An 18,488-nucleotide genomic window follows, 5' to 3' on the forward strand; every position below is an offset into this window, starting at 1 on the left:
TGCAAAGTGTACAAATTTTCATTCTTAAAACACTCAATTATATACATATACATATATATGTGTATAAATGTATGTATATGCAAATAAATATAGAGACATAATTTTTGTGGATTCTAGTGTGAGGTAAGAGCTTCTTTAGTAGAGAAAAAAATGGTTATATATATAAACCTTCACAGTGCATTCTCTCCTAACATTAAATTATATAATTGGTCACTTTTACTGTTGTTATTGATGGTTTCTCCTTGACTTTCTTCTCATTAGCATAAATATATTTTGCTTTGAAGTAAGGCATTCTTCCCCACACTCACAACTCCCTTTTTTTATTTCTTTATGTCAAATAAAATTGTAATCCTAATAAAACTTTTTAACAAGAGAGAAGAAAAGTTTCAACATACTGCAGACACTTCTACATGTGTATTGTAAGAACATTTAAACAGGTAACTCTACTTTTAAATAATTTTATGATCTTAAAACTTGAATTAAAGGGATTAAGCTTGTGGATATCAAGGGTGACAGTAATATGGTTAGAGGCATTTATCTTTTTTTCTTAAGTGGATGCAGATGATTCAAATATCTTTTGTATTCTATTGAACTAATTTACATTTAGGGCTAAAAAATCATGTACTACATTAATGGGAATAACGATAATTGTCTCAAAGCGACATTTAAAGAAATTCATTAGATTAAAGTTAGATTGGTTTAATAAATGGCGGCAATTATCATTTTTATAATAATTATTAACATTATTGTTATTATCTGGCAATCTTTGAACATACACAAAGGAATAGGTATGCAGTTCTTTTTCTATATAAAAGACAATAATGAAAATTAGATATTTGGACATATTTTTATAGTAGAAAAACCACAAACCATACATCTGGAAATGCTCATAGTTTACTGATAGGCATAGGGGACATTTCTAATTCAGTTTACAGGTCAAAGAGTAGACATACTGGAGCAAACACAGTGGATTTACTGATTACCTGAGAGATCTAAAAATTATTTCTTGACTATAAATGTTGACTTATCATTTTCTTTATGGCATTCCTGATCTTTTTATTTCTCATTTTATAAATAGTGGTGCTTGTGGATATAGATGAATAAAGAGGCAAAGACCAAAGAACAACACCATGACAGTGACGTAGGGAATGCACGTGGAGAGAACCTTTGACACCCCTCATTAGAGAGAAAGCAGGTTTTTAATAGGTTATATGTGTAGGCAATCAGGAAGAGAATGAAACAGGTTTTGGGCAAGAACCCGTTGCCAGATTTTTCAATATGTGCAGGGTATGAGTATCCATGTTGGCTAGTTTGATCATGAAAATTCTGCACATTACTCTAGGTCCACAGAAGGGCAGACCCAAAAGCAGAGCCAGCTGACTCATGGCATGCAGAAAGTCAGTGATCTATGATGTTAAAACTAGACAAAGGCACTTATTCTTGTCCATGTTGCTCTAGTAACAGAGTGGTTTGCATATGGCCACCTAATAGTCCAGGATATTGTTATGAAAAGCACCATCTTCTCCAAAGAAATACACACAGAGGATCTGGCTGATGCAGCCTTCAAAGGAGATGGTCTTATTTCACTTCAGGAAGTCTGTGATAAGTTTTAGGGGTGGTGACTGTGGAAAGGCAAAGTCAACAAAGAGAGATTGGCTAAGAGGAAACACAAGGGAGAATGGAGATGGGGGTCAGTCACAATTAAGAGCCCGACAAGGAAGTTGCCCACAACAGTCATCAGACAGAGTGTAGAAAAATGGCAGTGCAAGAAAGGTATGGAGCTCCTTTGAATTACACAGTCCTTGGAAAATGAACTCTGACATCACTGACCAGTTTGCTACTTCAATTTTGTCCAGTTGATTCTAGTGTGACCCAAAGAGAAAGAGATGATACAAGCACATTCAAAATAGAAAGGAGAACTTAATGTTCAGGTACTGGAGAGCAGATAAGCACTTCACATATGCGAAATTTAAATCTTACCGTCTTTCTAAGCTCAAAATTGAAAATAAATGTTTACTCAATTCAAGAAAGGGACCTAACAAATGGATTGATAAACACTCATTATTGACATATATTGACTGGATTTTTTTGAGAACAATTTAATTAATAGACATACGAAAGCTGGTTTTACTCCTGTCAGTCCTGGGAAAACATAAATCTATTATTAAACTGTTTTATATTAATGAAATGTAATTTATTAATATATGTATTTTCCCTGGCAAGAAAGTACCATTCTCCTTTTACTTTTTTTTCTCTCTCTCTCTGTAGCTCCTTTCCTTTCTCCCTCCCTCTCTCATTCCCTTCCCTCCCTCCCTCATTTCCTTCCTTCCTCCCCCCTCTTTCTTTTATTGTCTTCCTTCCTTCATCGCTCTATTTACCTTATAAACTGTTACTTCATGTTACGTACCAGGTGCCATGTACATTTCAAACATTATATATTGTAATAATTATTGCCATTTTACAGATCAGAAGGCTTAATTTTCCTGTGATACAACATAAAATGGTAATGTTGGAATAAAAATTGAGGTCAATTTGACATCAAAGCCTCGAATATAACTTTCCTGTATGAGATGGCTTCTGGAAAGAATGGTGATTTCAAAAGAAAAAGAAAAAAATTAAGATTGCAGTATAGGGAGACAGAGCACACTCCTCCTTCAAAAACAGCTAGTAAACAAGTAAAAACTGAATGAGTCAAAAGTTCTGAGTTTTTGGAGGCAGAGAGTGTTGTGCAGCACCCAGGAAAGAGTGGAATGAGGAGACTGTGAAGCTACAGAAGAAACTGTGAGAGAATTGCACCCACCGTGGCAGCGACCAATGCCCATTCCCCACCTTGGAGGTTTGCCTGGGGTACTATCCCTGGTTGGCTCAAAGGACTGGAGAGGAGTGAAGTCCTTCTCCCTGGGAACAGTAGGGAGGGAAACATGGTCGAATACGTAGTAAGGCTTCTGATTAAATTCTTCCTTATGATAAAGCCTATTTCAAATTCTAACTAAAGCCTGAAATAGAGAAGGAATGCAATGAAACAAATAATACAACTTCTCTTTGAACAAGAGTTCATGGGAAAGTGTTATTCTCAGTGTGGAATGTATTTCTTGCAGAGAATAGCTTCTGGAGGGGGAAACGTTAGAATTTTGTGTTGTGGATAGAGGAAGGCTTATCAAAAGAGTTGACTAACTAAGAGTTCTTAGTTGCTGAGTTTCCTTGAATTGAGAGCATCATCTAATAATGTGTCTTTTTCCTCATTTTGTTCCAAAGATACAAAATGATATGTTATAAATATTCTAGAGATGTAAGTATAGTTATGAAATATTCTTCATTTCATGTGATTGTGTATGTGTGTGTGTGTGTAAAATATTCCTTTGTTTTGGCCTAGAACTACAGTTTGTATATTGCAGCTAAGCTAACACTTCCAGTTCCAACAAAAAGTAAATAATTTGTACGGGTGGCAGGTGATGGCCAACTGTGGGAAATGATCCCATAGGTTGGTCAATGATTCATAACATGATCATCATTAAATGGCATATCTTGAACTACAGGTTTTGTGGAGATTATGGAATACAAGAAAAAGCTCAGCATAGTTTTGTTTATAGTAGACACTTTAAGAGTGGAATTGCTTGATTAACTTTTCTTTAACAAAACAATATTGAGAAACTCCCATTTAGTTTACTTTTACCAAGATTATGTGAATTTCATCCCAACTCTAATTTTTTTAATTAAATATAGGCAAAGCAATGCAAAACTACAATTCTCTTGTTTTCTTCTTCCTCTTATAAAAATAAATAATGTGACCACAGTTTTAGATATATTTATTCAGTCTTCTTTGTAAACAAATGCCTAATTTCATGTGTCCCTACCACCATAGTTTGGTGGCTTACTGTTTGTTTTTGTATATATAAGACATGGAAGGCTATATTTTAATTCCAATTAGTTTAATATCAAGGTTTAATTTTAATTAAATGTAGTTGTGGCTTATAGAGTATATTTTAAGTGTTCTGTAGTTAGATAAATTTTTTAAATGTGAAAAATCAACCTCATTTTTATGTGTTTGGGGGAATATAAAGCACAGATTTGTGAGGTTGTGAGAAAGTAGAGAGATGTTTTCATTTTTTTATTTTTTAAATATATTTTTAAAAAAATAGATACTTAGATTACATAAATTTTGCATAAAATACATGGAATTCCCATAGACCACACTCCCTGCCCCTCCCACATTTTGCCACATTAACAAAATCCTTCTTTAGTGTGGTACATTTGTTACAACTGATGAACAAATTTTGAGCTTTGTCACTACGTGTGGATTATATTTATATTGTGGTTTATACTCTCTCCAACACAATTTTGTAATTTTTGTTAAAAAATATAATGACTTGTATTTGTCATTGAAATGTCATTCTAGACAATTTCCAAATCCCTCAAATCCTCCCATATTATACCTGTTTTTCCCTCTCCCTCCCTTCAGAACCTCTTCTGGCCACTGCCTCCACATCAATGATATAAGTTCTTTCATTGCTAGAATCACAAGTCTATAGTAGAATAACAGGAAGCTTTACATTAGTCCTTTGTTCATTCCCCAGTCCTGAGGATTCTGAAATGGTAATGCCCACTCCACTTCTAATTGAGAGGGGCTTAGATTCCATGGGGCAGATGGATGGGACTATCTTGCTTGTAGTTGCAGACACAGACTCTGTCTTCCTCGGGATGGTCGTTGTGCATCATCATCTCCTTGTTAATTGTTCTGGTTGAGTCCAAACCTGGAGAGGAGATGTTGCAACTTTTTGAAATTCAGGCACCAGGTGGCAAATGGACAGCACATAGATCTAAGTCACTTGGACACTATCAACTCTACTAACTCTAGGTACTAATAGAAGGGGCAGAAGAGCCTTGTGTATGGAAATGACAACTGATTCAAACCTTGTCACACTAGGGAGTATAAATTCCATAGTAGGGTCCACTGGCAGGGTGCAAAACTCCTGAGTTGTTTTTCCTGCCTATCGTGTTAGGATGTCTACAGAGCCCTCAGGAACCCCTCTATTTGAGGCAATATTTACTTTGGCAGTCAATGAGATTCTGCTGAGATGTGCATAAGTGTAACCTCTGGAATGACCTCCCAATTCACTTTGAAGTCTCTTAGACATAAGCTCATTTTTGCCCCTTTTGGTCAATGTCTTTTTCCAGATGTATTACTAGTGGGTGTCCAGTAGTAATCCCTCCATGCCAGGAAGGCTTGTCACCAGGAGTCATGTCCCCAGGGGGGAAGGTAATGCATTTATATGCTGAGTTTGCCTTACAGAGAGGCCACATTTGAGAAACAAGAAGGCTTTCAGGAAGTAATGCTTAGGCATCCTACAATACTAGGCTAAGTTTGAGTTTCAAAAGTAAAGGTTCATAGGTACAGTCTTCATTATCAAGGGACCATCAGTGGACCATTTTCCTTCCTATTCTAGTCACCACCCCTTTACTGGAGGATTCTTGCTCTTCCATTAGAGAATGTGGGAGAGCTCCACAAGATGAGAATTCAACACTCTATGGTTATTGTGTGAATCTCCACCATCCATGACAATGCCTCATGAACACTTGAACACAGTTATATGCCTTACGGTATGCTCCAGGTGAGCATCCTTCCATGCATCCCCCATTCACTGACACCCTACACCAATGATTCTCCCCGTCACAATTAAGATCTTTCTGTGACCCAAAACTACTTTAAAAATGAAGCCAACAAAATAACTATATGAATAAATGAGAAAATGAAGTAATGATAGTTTTTAAAATAAGAAGTAAAATATAAGAAATTAAAAAATGATTCAAATAATAATATAAAAAAATATTTAAAAATGTTTGACTTTATGTCTTTTATCATTGTACAATCTATTATCTTCTATGTACAGTGACATTTCCTTCCATTTATTCTCCTAGTTTCTTATTTTTTTTTCAAAGAAACATTAAGTAAGAGAAAAGTGATGGACAGAATATAGGGGATTGTCATATACCCAACATCCTGCCCCCTTTCCCCTTTTTCCTGTTATCATGTGGATAGTACAGTTGTTGCAATTAATGTACAAATATTGAAACATTGCTACTAACCATGGTCAATGGTTTGCATTATGGTTTAAGTTTATATTTTGGACCATACCATTTTAAATTTTTATGAACTTAACTTGGCCTATATCCATCATTGCAAGATCATATAGATGAGTCTATCACCCCCAAAATGCACCATGTTCCATTTATTGTCTTTCTCCTTCCCCCTTCCCTCAGAACCATGGCTACCTTCAAGCTTCATTTCTTGAAAAACAAGCTTCACAGTTTCTTGCAACAACATTAAGGGCTTGACATACTGGCCTTTCATCTCCTAGTAGGCAATGCCTATACTCTTGAGAGATTCAAGACTACAGGACGGGAGTCCAACACCTTTCAGATCATTATGTGGGTCTCACCCACTGGTACAACCCACTATGACAAGACAAACACTCACAAACTTCCTAGAGACCTGCCTCAGATGCACCCTATCTCACATAGTCCCCACATCCAACACCTTAAACTAGTAACGCTCCCCTGCCCCTGCCGTATTTGCCAAAAGAACATTCCATACATTGGAATTTCAACTGCAAACCTGCAAATCTCCAGAATTCACCTGTTCCCTCCCTTAATCCTCACTCTAGTTCCATGGACATCCCAATCCACTCACCTCAGTGTAGCCCACTCACAAACCAGCACCACCCAACCCAACAGCATATCTGAACCACTGTCAATTCCAACTCTGCACAACCATCCCTTCCACCTTATCATAGATTTTACCTCTATGAGCATTAGCTTACAACTTCTCCCTTTCTATCTCCTGTAAACCTACCTACCAGGCTCTAGTTCTGTTAATGTCCTCAATTTGCTAAATTCATATCCGTGAGGCCATGTTATTTGCCCTTCAATGTCTGGCTTGCTTCCCTCAATGTAATGTCTTCAAGATTCACCCATGTTATTCTGTGTGTTAATACTCCTTCTTACTGCTAAGTAATATTCCATTGTATTGATATACAATAATTTGTTTATGAATCCATCTTTGCTCTACTTTTTGTTTGTTTCCAACTTTTAGCAATAGTGAATAATACCGCTATGAACATTGGTTTGTATTATCTGTTCATGTGCCTGCTTTCAATTCTTCTATTTATGTACTGAGTATATATCCAGTAGTGGGAATGCTGGATCATATGGCATTCTATTTTAGCTTCCTGAGGAACCACCAAACTGTCTTCCACAATGGCTATAATATTCTACATTCCCACTAGTAGTGGATAAGTGTTCCTATTCCTCCATATCCACTCCAACACTTGTAGTGCTCTGGTTTTTTAATAGCTGCCAGTCTAATGGTGTAAGATGATATCTCATTGTACTTTCATTTACATTTCCCTAATAGCTATTGATGTTGAACATCTCTTCATGTGCTTTTTAGTCATTTGTATTTATTCTTTGGAGAAATGTCTATTCAAATCACTTGCCCATTTTCTCAATGGGTTGTTTGTCTTTTTATTTTCAAGGTGTAGGATTTCTTTATATATGCTGTATATTAGGCCCTTTTTAGATATATGGTTATCAAATATTTTCTCCCATTGAGTAGGCTGCCTTTTTACTTTCTTCGCAAACTCCTTTCAGTTGCAAATGTTTTTCATTTTGATGAGGTTCAATTTATCTATTTTTTTATTCTTTTGTTGCTTGGGCTTTTGATGTAAAGTTCATGAAACTATTTCCTAATACAAGATCTTGCATATGTTACCCTATATTACCTTCCAAGATCTTTATGATCTTGTCTCTTATATATAGAACCTCAACTCACCTTGAGTTAATTTTTTATAAGTTGTGAGATGGTGTTCCCTTCTCATTCTTTTGGATATGGATATCCAGTTTTCCAAGCACCATGTTTGAAGAGGCCATTCTCTCCCACTTGAGTGGGCTTGGTGGCCTTGTCAAATATCAGAAGACTATATTTGTGAGCATCTATATCACAATTCTCAATTTAGTTCTATTGGTCAGTATGTCTATCCTGTGCTAATACCATGCAGTTGTGACCTTTATAGCTCTGTAGTATGTTTTAAACTCAGGTAGTGTGATTGATTACTCTGGTTTCATTTTTTCTTTTTCATTATGTCTTTGACTATTTGGGGCCCCTTTCCATTCCTAATAAATTTGAAAGTTAGCTTTTAACAATTCAGTAAAAAATGCTGTGGTAATTTTTGTTGGGATTGCATTAAAAGTGTAAATCAGTTTGGGTAGGATAGAAATCTTAATGAGATTTAATCTTCTTATCCATGAATAGGGAATATTCTTCCATTTATTTAGGTCTTCTTTGATTTCCTTTAACAGTGTTGTAGTTTTCTGTGTAAAAATTGTTTACATATTTAGTTAAATTTATTTCTAAGTGTTTGATTCTTTTAGTTGCTATTGTAAATGAGAATTTTTTCTTGCCCTTCTACCTATTTTCCTTGTTATTGGTATACATTGACCTTATAACCTGCCACTTTACTGAATTCATTTGTAAGCTCTGTTAATAGAAGCTTTGTTGTATATTTTTCAGGGCTTTTTATGTATAGGATCATGTCATCTACAAATAGTGAAATTTTTATTTCTTCCCTTCCAATTTGGATGCCTTTCATTTTTTTGTTTTCTTAGTGCTCAAGCATGTTCTTCTAACACAATGTTAAATAAAAGCAGTGAAAGTGAGCATCTTTGTCTTGTTCCAGATCTTAGAGGGAAAACTTTTAGGATTTCACCATTGACTATGATGTTAGCCATGGGGTTTTCATATATTCCCTTTATCATGTGGAGGAGGTTTCCTTCTATTCCTATCTATTGAAGCGTTTTTATCAGGAAAGGCTGCTGTATTTTCATGAATGCTTTATCTGCATTAATAGAGATTCTGTGTTTTTTTTTCTTTTGATCTGTTAATATGGTGTATTGCATTGATTGATTTTCTTATGTTCAACCATCATTGCATACCAGGGTTGACACTCACTTGGTCACTGTATATATTTCATTTGATGTGTTGTTGAATATGATTTGCAAGGATTTTATTGTGGATTTTGGCATCTAGGTTCATTAAAGAAATTGGTCTATAGCTTTCCTTTCTTGTGCCATCTTTGTTTGGCTTTGGTATTAGGGTGATACATCATAGAATGAGTTCTGCAAAGGTCCCTCAACTTGTATTTTTTGGAAGAATTTTAGCAGCACTGGTGTTAGTTAGTTCTGGAATGTTTGATAGAAGTTACCTGCAAAGTCTTCTGGTCCTGGACTCTAATTAGTTGGGAGGTTTTTGTTGAAGAATTCTATCTTGTTTTTTGTATTTGTCTGTTAAGTTCATCATTTTCTTCTTTTGTCAGTGTAAGATGCTTGTGTTTCTCCAGGTATTTGCCTATTTACTCTAAATTATCCATCTTGTTGTCATACACTTTTATTTATATATTCTTTATTTTTGTGTGGTTAGTGGTGATATCCCATTCTTCATTTCTTATTTTAAGTATTTATATCTTTACACTCTTTTTCTTTGTTAGTCTAGCTAAGAGCTTGTTAATTTAATTATTCTTCTCAAACAGCTTTTGGCTTCGTTTATTTTTTCTAGTGCTTTCTTATTTTCAATTTCTGTTAGCTCTCCTCTAATCTCTGTTATTTACTTCTTTATACTTCCCTTGGGGTTAGTTGGTTGTACTTTTTCTATTGCCTCCAGGTATGCAGTTACGTCTTCGATTTTAGCTCTTTCTTCTTTTTAAATGAAGGCATTTATTATTATGAATTTCCCTTTCAGCACTGCTTTTGTGCATAAGTTTTTAATATGTTATGTTGTTATTTTTATTCCTTTCAAGGTAGTTATTGACTTCTTTTGCAATTTCCTCCTTGAACCTCTGATTGTCTAAGGGTGTTGTTTAACATCTATATCTTTGTTCTTATTCTGTTTCTCTGCTCCCTACTGATTTCCAGCTTCATTCCTTTGTTGTCAGAGAAATTACTTTGTATAATTTCAATCTTTCTGAATTTACTGAGAATTATTCTATGTCCTAGCATATAGTATATCTTGGAGAATGATCCATGTGCACTTGAGAAAATGTTAATCCTGCTATACTTGGGTGTAGTGTTCTGAATATGTCTATTAGGTCCAGATCCTGTAATGTATTACTCAAAGTCTCTGTTTCTGTATTATGCTCTCTTGACATATTATGGTTAATGGCAATAATGGTGTTGTAAATCCCCCACTATCACTGTAGAGGCATCTATTATTCCACTTAGTTTTCCAATAGTTGTTTCATGTGATTTGAAGATCCTTGATGAAGTACAAACATGTTTATGATTGTTCTTTCTTCTTGATAGATTACCACTTTTACCAATATATAGTATCCTTCTTTGTCTTTTACAATATTTTTGTCCAATATTAATGTAGCTACTCCTGCTATGTTCTGATTATTGTTTGCATGTAAAATTTGTGCAGTGCTGATGTGCGCCCTTGCCATGCAGGGGTGTCCCCCATGTAGGGGAGCCCCATGTGCAAGGAGTGCACCCCATAAGGAGAGCCGCCCAGCGCAAAAGAAAGTGCAGCCTGCCCAGGAATGGTGCCACACACATGGAGAGCTGACACAACAAGATGACGCAACAAAAAGAAACACAGATTCCCATGCCGCTGACAACAACAGAAGCAGACAAAGAAGAATGCAGCAAATAGACAAAGAGAACAGACAACTGGGGTGGGGAGGGGAGGGGAGAGAAATAAATATATAAATACATCTTTAAAAAAAATTGTTTTCCAAGCATTTACTTTCTGCAACCTTGTGTCCCTGGGTCTAAGGTGACATTTTTGTAGACAGCATATAGATGGGTCATATTTCCTTATCCATTCTGTCAATCTGTATCTCTTGATTGTGGAGTTTAATCCATTAGCATTCATTGTTATTACTGTCAAGGAATTATTTATATAGCCATATTTTCTTTAGGTTTATATATGCCATATGTTGTTTTAATATCTTTTTATAATTTTAGTTATTCTTACACTCTCCTTCAACTCTCTCTCTCCTGTATTTCCTTTCAACCTGCAGAACTCCCTACTACCTTTAGTATTTCTTCTTTTTTTTTCCTTTGGTATTTCTTGAAGGGCAGGTTTCGTATTGACAAATTCTCTTAACTTATTTTTATCTGTGAATATTTTGAACTCTCCCTCATTTTTTAAATGTCAGTTTTGTTCATAAAGAATTCTTTCCTGGAAATTTTTTTCTTTTATCCCCTTAAATATGTCTTACCACTGCCTTCTTCCCTCCATGGTTTCAGATGTGAAATCAACACTTAATCTTATCAAGCTTTTCTTGCATGTGATGGATCTCTTTTGTCTTGCTTCTTTCAGCATTGTCTCTTCATCTTGAGTATTAGACAATTTGACAAGTATATGTCTTGGCAGAGGCCTATTAGGATTTATATTGTTTGTGGTATGCTGCACTCCCTGGACATGTACATCCATGTCTCTCAAAAGAGTTGGGAAATTTCAGCCATTATTGCCTCCAATACTCCTTTTGCCCCCTTTCTCTTCTCTTTTCCCTCTGGGATACCTATAGTGTGTTTGTGTGTGTGTTTTGTGTCATCATTCAAGTCCCTACATCCCTGCTAGATTTTCCTATACATTCATCTATCTGTTATACTAGCTGTCTGAATTCAGCTATACTGTCTTCCACATCACTTATTCTTTTCTCTGCCTGTTCAAATCTGCTATGCTTCTAGTGTATTTTTGATTTCTTGCATTGTGCCATTCCTTACCTTTAGTTCCATTATCTTTTTGTGAATATTTACAAATTCTTCAGTATGTTCCCCCAGTGTGTTCCTAATATCTTTTATTTCTTCCTTCACTGCATTATGTTGATTCACGATATTTGTTTGATTGTCCTTGATTCATTGTTCCACATTCTTCATCTCTTCCTGTTTTTCTTTTTTTTATGTTCATTAGACTGGGTCATGTCTTTTATTTCTTAATATGACATAATTTTTTGTTATTGTCTGGGCATTTTTTTTTTTTGTATCTTGATGAACTTGTTTGTTGGTTAGCTTCTATTTCTACTCTAGGGTTTTATTTTGCTAATTTTTTTGTATGTGGTGAGGTTAATTTTTGATATTTGGTTCCCATTATTTTACATCTTTGCTGTTGTCTGTTTTTCCCTTGGAAAAAAATATTAGGACCAGAGAAAATGAAAGACATAGGAAGAGATAAAGAATCATAGTAATAATAATAAAGAAAAGTTAGAAAAGAAACTGTTCAAGGCTTGGAAAATAAATAATATGAATTAAAAACCTCAAAAATACAAAGGAATAAAAATAAAAAGTGGTGGAATAGAAAAAATAAAATAAAATAAGAAACTGAATAGAGAGGGGAAAAAAATAGAATGAATTAAAATGCCAGAGCAGGAGGAAAAAAAATAAAACAAGAAACAAAATAGAGACCAAAAAAATAGAAAGATTTAAAAGGCCAGACGAATGAGAATAGAAGTAAAGGGGGAAAAAAGGAGAGAGTGAGAAAAAGCAGAAATGAAGACCAAACAAGAAGTGGTGGAATGGAAGAAAAGCAACAGAATTCAGAACACAGAAAAATGAAGGAACGAAAGAAAGCAGGTTGACAAAATAAGTAAAAGAAGAAAAAAGGAAACAAAGGGAAAACAAAAACAAGAAAGAAAACAGCAATGAAGAAGCAACAATCTAGTTTTAGTGAATAAAATAAAGGAAAAAGAAAGACCCCCCCCCAAAAAAAAAAAAACCAGTAGAAACTAATTCTATGAGTTCCCTATCATAAGGTACTAGTTGCATGCCTTATACCTCCCTGGGTCTTTTCTCTTAGGAGGTACTGGAACTTAAACCAGCAACCTTCTCCACACAAGGTAGGAAATTGTCCACTCACCACAGCAGCTATATAGACTAGATAAGCTTTTAAAAATGTAGTGGGCTCTTCCTGACTCTGTTTTCTTTAGGCGAGTTGGACTTTTAAAAGTTTTCAGCTACCAGGCTAGTTAGGTGACTTCTCCATCCCCTCTCTGAACAAGCTCCTCTCTCCCAGGGCAGCTGGGTGTGACAGCTTACCTGAGCAGATTCCCCCCTCCTCTCTACCCAGGGCCACCTCAGTGCCAGGTGGTACTTCGCTGAGATTCAAAGTGAGTTCAGGTATCCAAACCCACAGAAAAGAAACCCCTCTCCTCACTTAACCAGATACTTCTTCCTCTCAGGGAATGCGTCTTCCCACTCAGCTGACTGGTGAGAACCAGGAGGTCCACAGAGGCTATTTGTCTTGAGGATGGGGATTAGCAGCCTGCTATTTCCAGCTACAGGGGTGAGCAACTCATGGTTTCCCTTTGGGCTTTTTATCACTTTGTTCAACTTCCTCCAGATTGATGCCCTAAATCCTTCTGCATGTGGATTCCCAGAACAGCTCACTTGGGCAGGATTTTGCTCCCTCTCTGGCATTTTTTAAGAAAGAGCTAGGCAGTGCTTACCTATATTGATGCCCTTTTCTCAGAAATCTAAGAAGTGTTTTTTATGCATTGTTTCTTTGTACCTTTGAAATTGATGATTGGAATTTGGAGGGCAAATATGAGATCACAATAACAGACAAAGATGAAACTGTGTGATTTGAGAGTTTGTGTCAATAAGTATGTACACTGGACAGTCAGATTGAAGAAGAGGTGTCTGGGGAGAGTGCCTTGGGTTTGGGAATTGTCCCAGCACCACACCACATAAAAATGTGGCTTACTATGTTTAAGAGAGAGATTCATGGTGTAGCAGTTTAATATAGCTATGAATTCCAAAAGTAGATATTGGATTATGTTTGTAAACTGGTCTGTATCTGGGCATGATTAAATTATGATTAGGGCTTTGATTGGGCCACATCAGTAGAGCAGATAAAAGCCATAGCAAAGGACAGAGTTGGAGATTTTGATGTTGGAGTTTTGATGTTGGAGTTTTATGCTGGAGTCCTGAGCTGGATGGAGCCTTGGGAATGAAGCACACAGAGGAAAGGAAGCAAGCCCTGGGAAGAGAGGACCTGAATCAGGAGAATAATACTAAGGAATAGATATGGCTCCTTAGATATGGCAGAAACCCTGGGAGGAGAGACAGAGCCATTCACCTGACAGTTTATATCTGACCTTGTGGGGAGAGGCAAAGCCTAGAGAGCTTCATAATCTACAGCTGGCCTTGTGAAGAAAACAGAGGACCTAAGCCCCAAGAGTAACAAGACCTGGGAAAAGAGGGACCTAGGAAGCCTGAACCCTACCAGATGTTGGCATGGAAATAGACTTTAGTGATGAAAGTAACTTATGATTTATGGGCTGCATTCTTGAGGCTTTTACCCCAAATAAATACCCTTTATAGAAGCCAACAGATTTCTGGTGTTTTGTATCAATACCCCTTTGGTTGACTAATACACATGGATAGGCCTTTAAATAAACTTTTATTGACTTGCCACCTGTGTGCATGTGCCAGGAACTGTGAGAATGAAAAGCATTTAAAATTGGTTGTTATATTAAAATAACTTACAATTTGAAGTGAGGAGGAAGGCAGGGTCACATGAAACATTCTCACTCAAACTGTACCCAAGATTTTCAAGGAAAGGTATCTGTGAATGGAAATATATTTGTAGGTTGGCTTTCCTTTCTTCCTTTCCTTCCCTTATAATTGAGTTTTCAATTCATTTCTAAAAAAAAAAATCCAATATTTCTTGAGTATGGATTTTGCTTTACTATGCTTAACATGAAATTATATTTTATTTCTCTATAGTTTTCTTTTTCATGAAATACTGCTCTCTCATAATGTCATAGTAGGCAAAATCAAGGGTAGCATAATAGAGTAAGACATATGTTAAAATTTATGAACCAATATTGACATATTATAGATTAAAGCCCATGGTTTAAAATTAGCATTCAGTCTTTGTGTTCTAGAATTCTATGGGTTTTGGCAAATTCATAGTGCTATTTATTCACCATTAGATAACATACAGAATACCTTAACTGCCATAAAAATATCCTATCCTCTCCCAATTCATTCCCTTCCCTCTTCCTGAACCACTGGATACTGCTGATGTTTTTGTTTTGCCTTTTCCAGAATACCATATATTTGGAATCATACAGTATATAGCCTGTTCAAACTGGCCTCTTTCACTTAACAGTATGCATTTTCCATGTAGGTACTTCCATGGTTTGAGACCTCTTTTCTTTGCATGCTGAATAATATTCCATTTTTTAGATGTGCTATTGGTTGTTTATACCTTTGTCTATTGAAGGACATCTTGGTTACTTCCAATTTGGGCAATAATGAATAAAGCTGCTATAAACATTTATGAACAGATTTAGGTATGGATATGTGATTTCAGCATGTTTGATTAAGTACCTAAGAGCAAGATTGCTGGATCCTATGGAAAGATTATGCTTAGCTTTGCAAGAAACGGCCAAAATGTTCTACACAGTTCTGTACAATTTCCATTTTCTGCCCACAATGAATGAGCACCTGTGTTAGTCCACATCTTCACCAAAATTTGGTGGTGTTAGTGTTTCGGATTTTAGGTTTTCTAATAGTTGTGTAGCAGTACATGGAGATTCATTGCTTGATTTTAAAATTTCCTTATGGTGTCTAATGTTGAAAACCTTTTAATATACATTTGTCGTGTATATATCTTTTTTTTGTGTGTGGAAGAGTCTGCTCAGATCATTTGCCAATTTTTAATTGAATTGTTTCCTTGAGTTGTTTCCCGAGTTGTAAGGTTTCATTATACATTTTGGATATAATTATTTTGTCAGATATAGGTTTTGCAAATATTTTCTCAAAGTTAAGTTCTCTTTTTTTTCTTCTCTTAATAGTAACTTTTACAGAGGAACAGACTGTAAAGAACATATTTAATGAGGGACTTATATTACTCATAAATGAAAACCTGAGTTACTTCCCTACATGTGGCAGTTTGAAGTTATTTTATGAAACCCAAATGGAGAAAGAGTATGTTTGTGAATCAACCATTCCTGTTGGTAAACAGCCTTTCAATTGGACTATGTCACTTAGGCATGACTCTGGTTGGGTCTCTGCCATCTTGCAGGGTATGATAAAAATGGAAACACTGACACAGGAAAAGGAAGCCATATATTTGCACCTGCCATGTGAGAGAAAGGTTTTGCTCATGATTGAGCTGCACAAAGATAATTCACTGAAAGACTCAAAGAGCTGAGACTTAAGGAGACATGATCCATATGTCTGCTAGGTTACAGCTAGACTCCAGAAGAAGGTGGAGCTGCTGAGATTGAGAGATGACCAGTAAGAGACAAGCCCTCTGCAAGGTTTTCCTACAGCTGCTGAGAGGTAGAAATCTTGGCAGAGATCCTTGGACATCTTGCTTCCCCAAGTGGCAGCTGCCATTGGTGAGAAGGCCTCACTTATGGTGCCTTAAGTTGGGCTTTTCATAGACTTTACCTTCAAAGCACAAGTTATAAAAGGAAAAAGTAGATACATGAGACCTCATCAAAATCAAAACGTTTGGTCCTCCAAGGTATTTTTCATGAATATAAAAAGACACCATTCACAATGGGAGAAAATAATTGGAAACCACACATTGATAAAGGATTAATATCCAGAACACAGACAGAAATCCTTCAACTTAACAATAAAAAGACAAACATCCCAATTAAAAAGTGGGTAAAAGACTTTAACAGACATTTTGCAAAAGAAGATGTACAAATGCCCAGAAAGGAAATGAAAAGATGCTCAACATAATTAGCCTTCAGGGAAATGCAAATGAAAACCACAAAGAAATACTATTTCACGCACATTATAACAGTTGCTATTAAATAAAAACACACACAGAAAATAAGAAGTGCTAGAGAGGATGTGGACAAATAGAAAGCAGAAGAGAAGTCATTATAACCTTTATTATTTTAAAAGTGATCACAATTTAAATAAGGTAATATGTCAGTTATTGCTGTTGACTGCCAATGTTTTATCTCTTAGTATGGTGAATTCACATTTCCCATTGTAATAATTACGATGAATAAATTCTGTATAGAAATAGAAAGTTACATGGAGGGAGATGGTATGTTCTGTCCTGGACATGCTAAATTCAGGATACCCAGCTGATGATATTGAAAAGGCAGGTGGATGTACAGTTCTAGAATTTCAATGAGAGGTCTGGTCAGCAAATTTGGGAATGATATCCATGTTTCCTCAATCGTTTCATTGCTATCTTCATGTTCTTTATTCCTTAATGTATAGATGACAGGATTCAAGACAAGCATGATAAGCAAAATCAACAATAAACAGGTATTTGTCAAGTGATGTCTGAAAAAAAGCTCCACATATAAACATATAAGGGGTAAAATAAAGAACAACCACAGTGACATGTCCTGACAATGTTACAAATTCCTTGGATAAATCTCATGAAGAACGTTCCCAGTCAGTGACTAAAATGAAGACAGAGGACAGGATCAGCAAGAAGAAGGTGCCCATGGTCATGAATTTACTGTTGGCAGCAACAATAAACTCATATTTGTACCCATCTGTGCAGGAAAGTTTTATGATCCTTGGAAACTCACAGTAAAACCTGTCTATCTTACTGAGGCCACAGAAGGGGAAATTGATAATAAGAATTTGACACATAGCATGGATCACTCCAGTTACCCAAGCAGTGATAACAAATGATACACATATTTTAGGGCTCATGATTTTCAAGTAGTGAAGAGGCTTGCAGACTGCTGTGTACCTGTCAAAGGCCATGGCTATGAGTAGCAATATCTCCACTCCTCCTATGACGTGAATGAAGCATAACTGTGCCATACATCCTTAGAAAGAAATTACTTTATATTCACTTAAAAGGTCTGTGATCATTTTGGAGACTGTCATTGAAGAAAAGACCACATCAATGAGGGAGAGTTTGGCCAGCAGGAAGTACATAGGGGAAAATGTAAATGATAATCAAAAATCACAAAAAAACTAAAACATTTCCCAGCATGAAACTGTGATGGTGAGTTTAATGTTTCAGCTCAGTCAGGTAATTGTGCCCAGTTGCTTGGTCAAGCCAGAACTGGGCCAACTGTAATACAGGGACATTTATGGACTTTAGACACCATTGACTTTGCTGCAGGGGTAAATCACAGACAGCTGATTACAATTACATCAGTCAGGGAGGTTGCCATCAAGAATGAGTGATGCTTTATCCAATCAGTTGAATGCCTTAAAAGGGAAAGTGATTCCAGCATTGAGTGAGAATTTCCCACCTCATCTTTGGATGGCCGTTGTCTCCCAAAACTCATCAAGAACCTTCACTGAGGTTTCATCAGAGCCCCTGATTGCAACCTGCCTGCAGAACCTGGATTGTGCATCCCTACAGTCATGTGAGAGACTCATAAAATTGCATACTATTGACAAATATCTTGTTGATTCTGTTTCCCTAGAGAATTCTGACTAATACAGCTTGGTACCAGGAGTGGTTCTTGAGGAAGAGAATCTTAAAC

The 18,488-nt window shown here is 36.1% G+C and overlaps 1 pseudogene; it reads right to left on the reverse strand.

Moving 5' to 3' along the window:
- Positions 1 to 17,170: 17,170 nt before the first annotated feature.
- LOC131276480 (olfactory receptor 4F21-like) lies at positions 17,171 to 18,256 on the reverse strand (annotated as a pseudogene).
- Between the last annotated feature and the right edge of the window lie 232 nt (positions 18,257 to 18,488).

This window comes from Dasypus novemcinctus, chromosome 3, assembly GCF_030445035.2.
Source record: "Dasypus novemcinctus isolate mDasNov1 chromosome 3, mDasNov1.1.hap2, whole genome shotgun sequence".
Classification (NCBI taxonomy): Eukaryota; Metazoa; Chordata; class Mammalia; order Cingulata; family Dasypodidae; genus Dasypus; species Dasypus novemcinctus.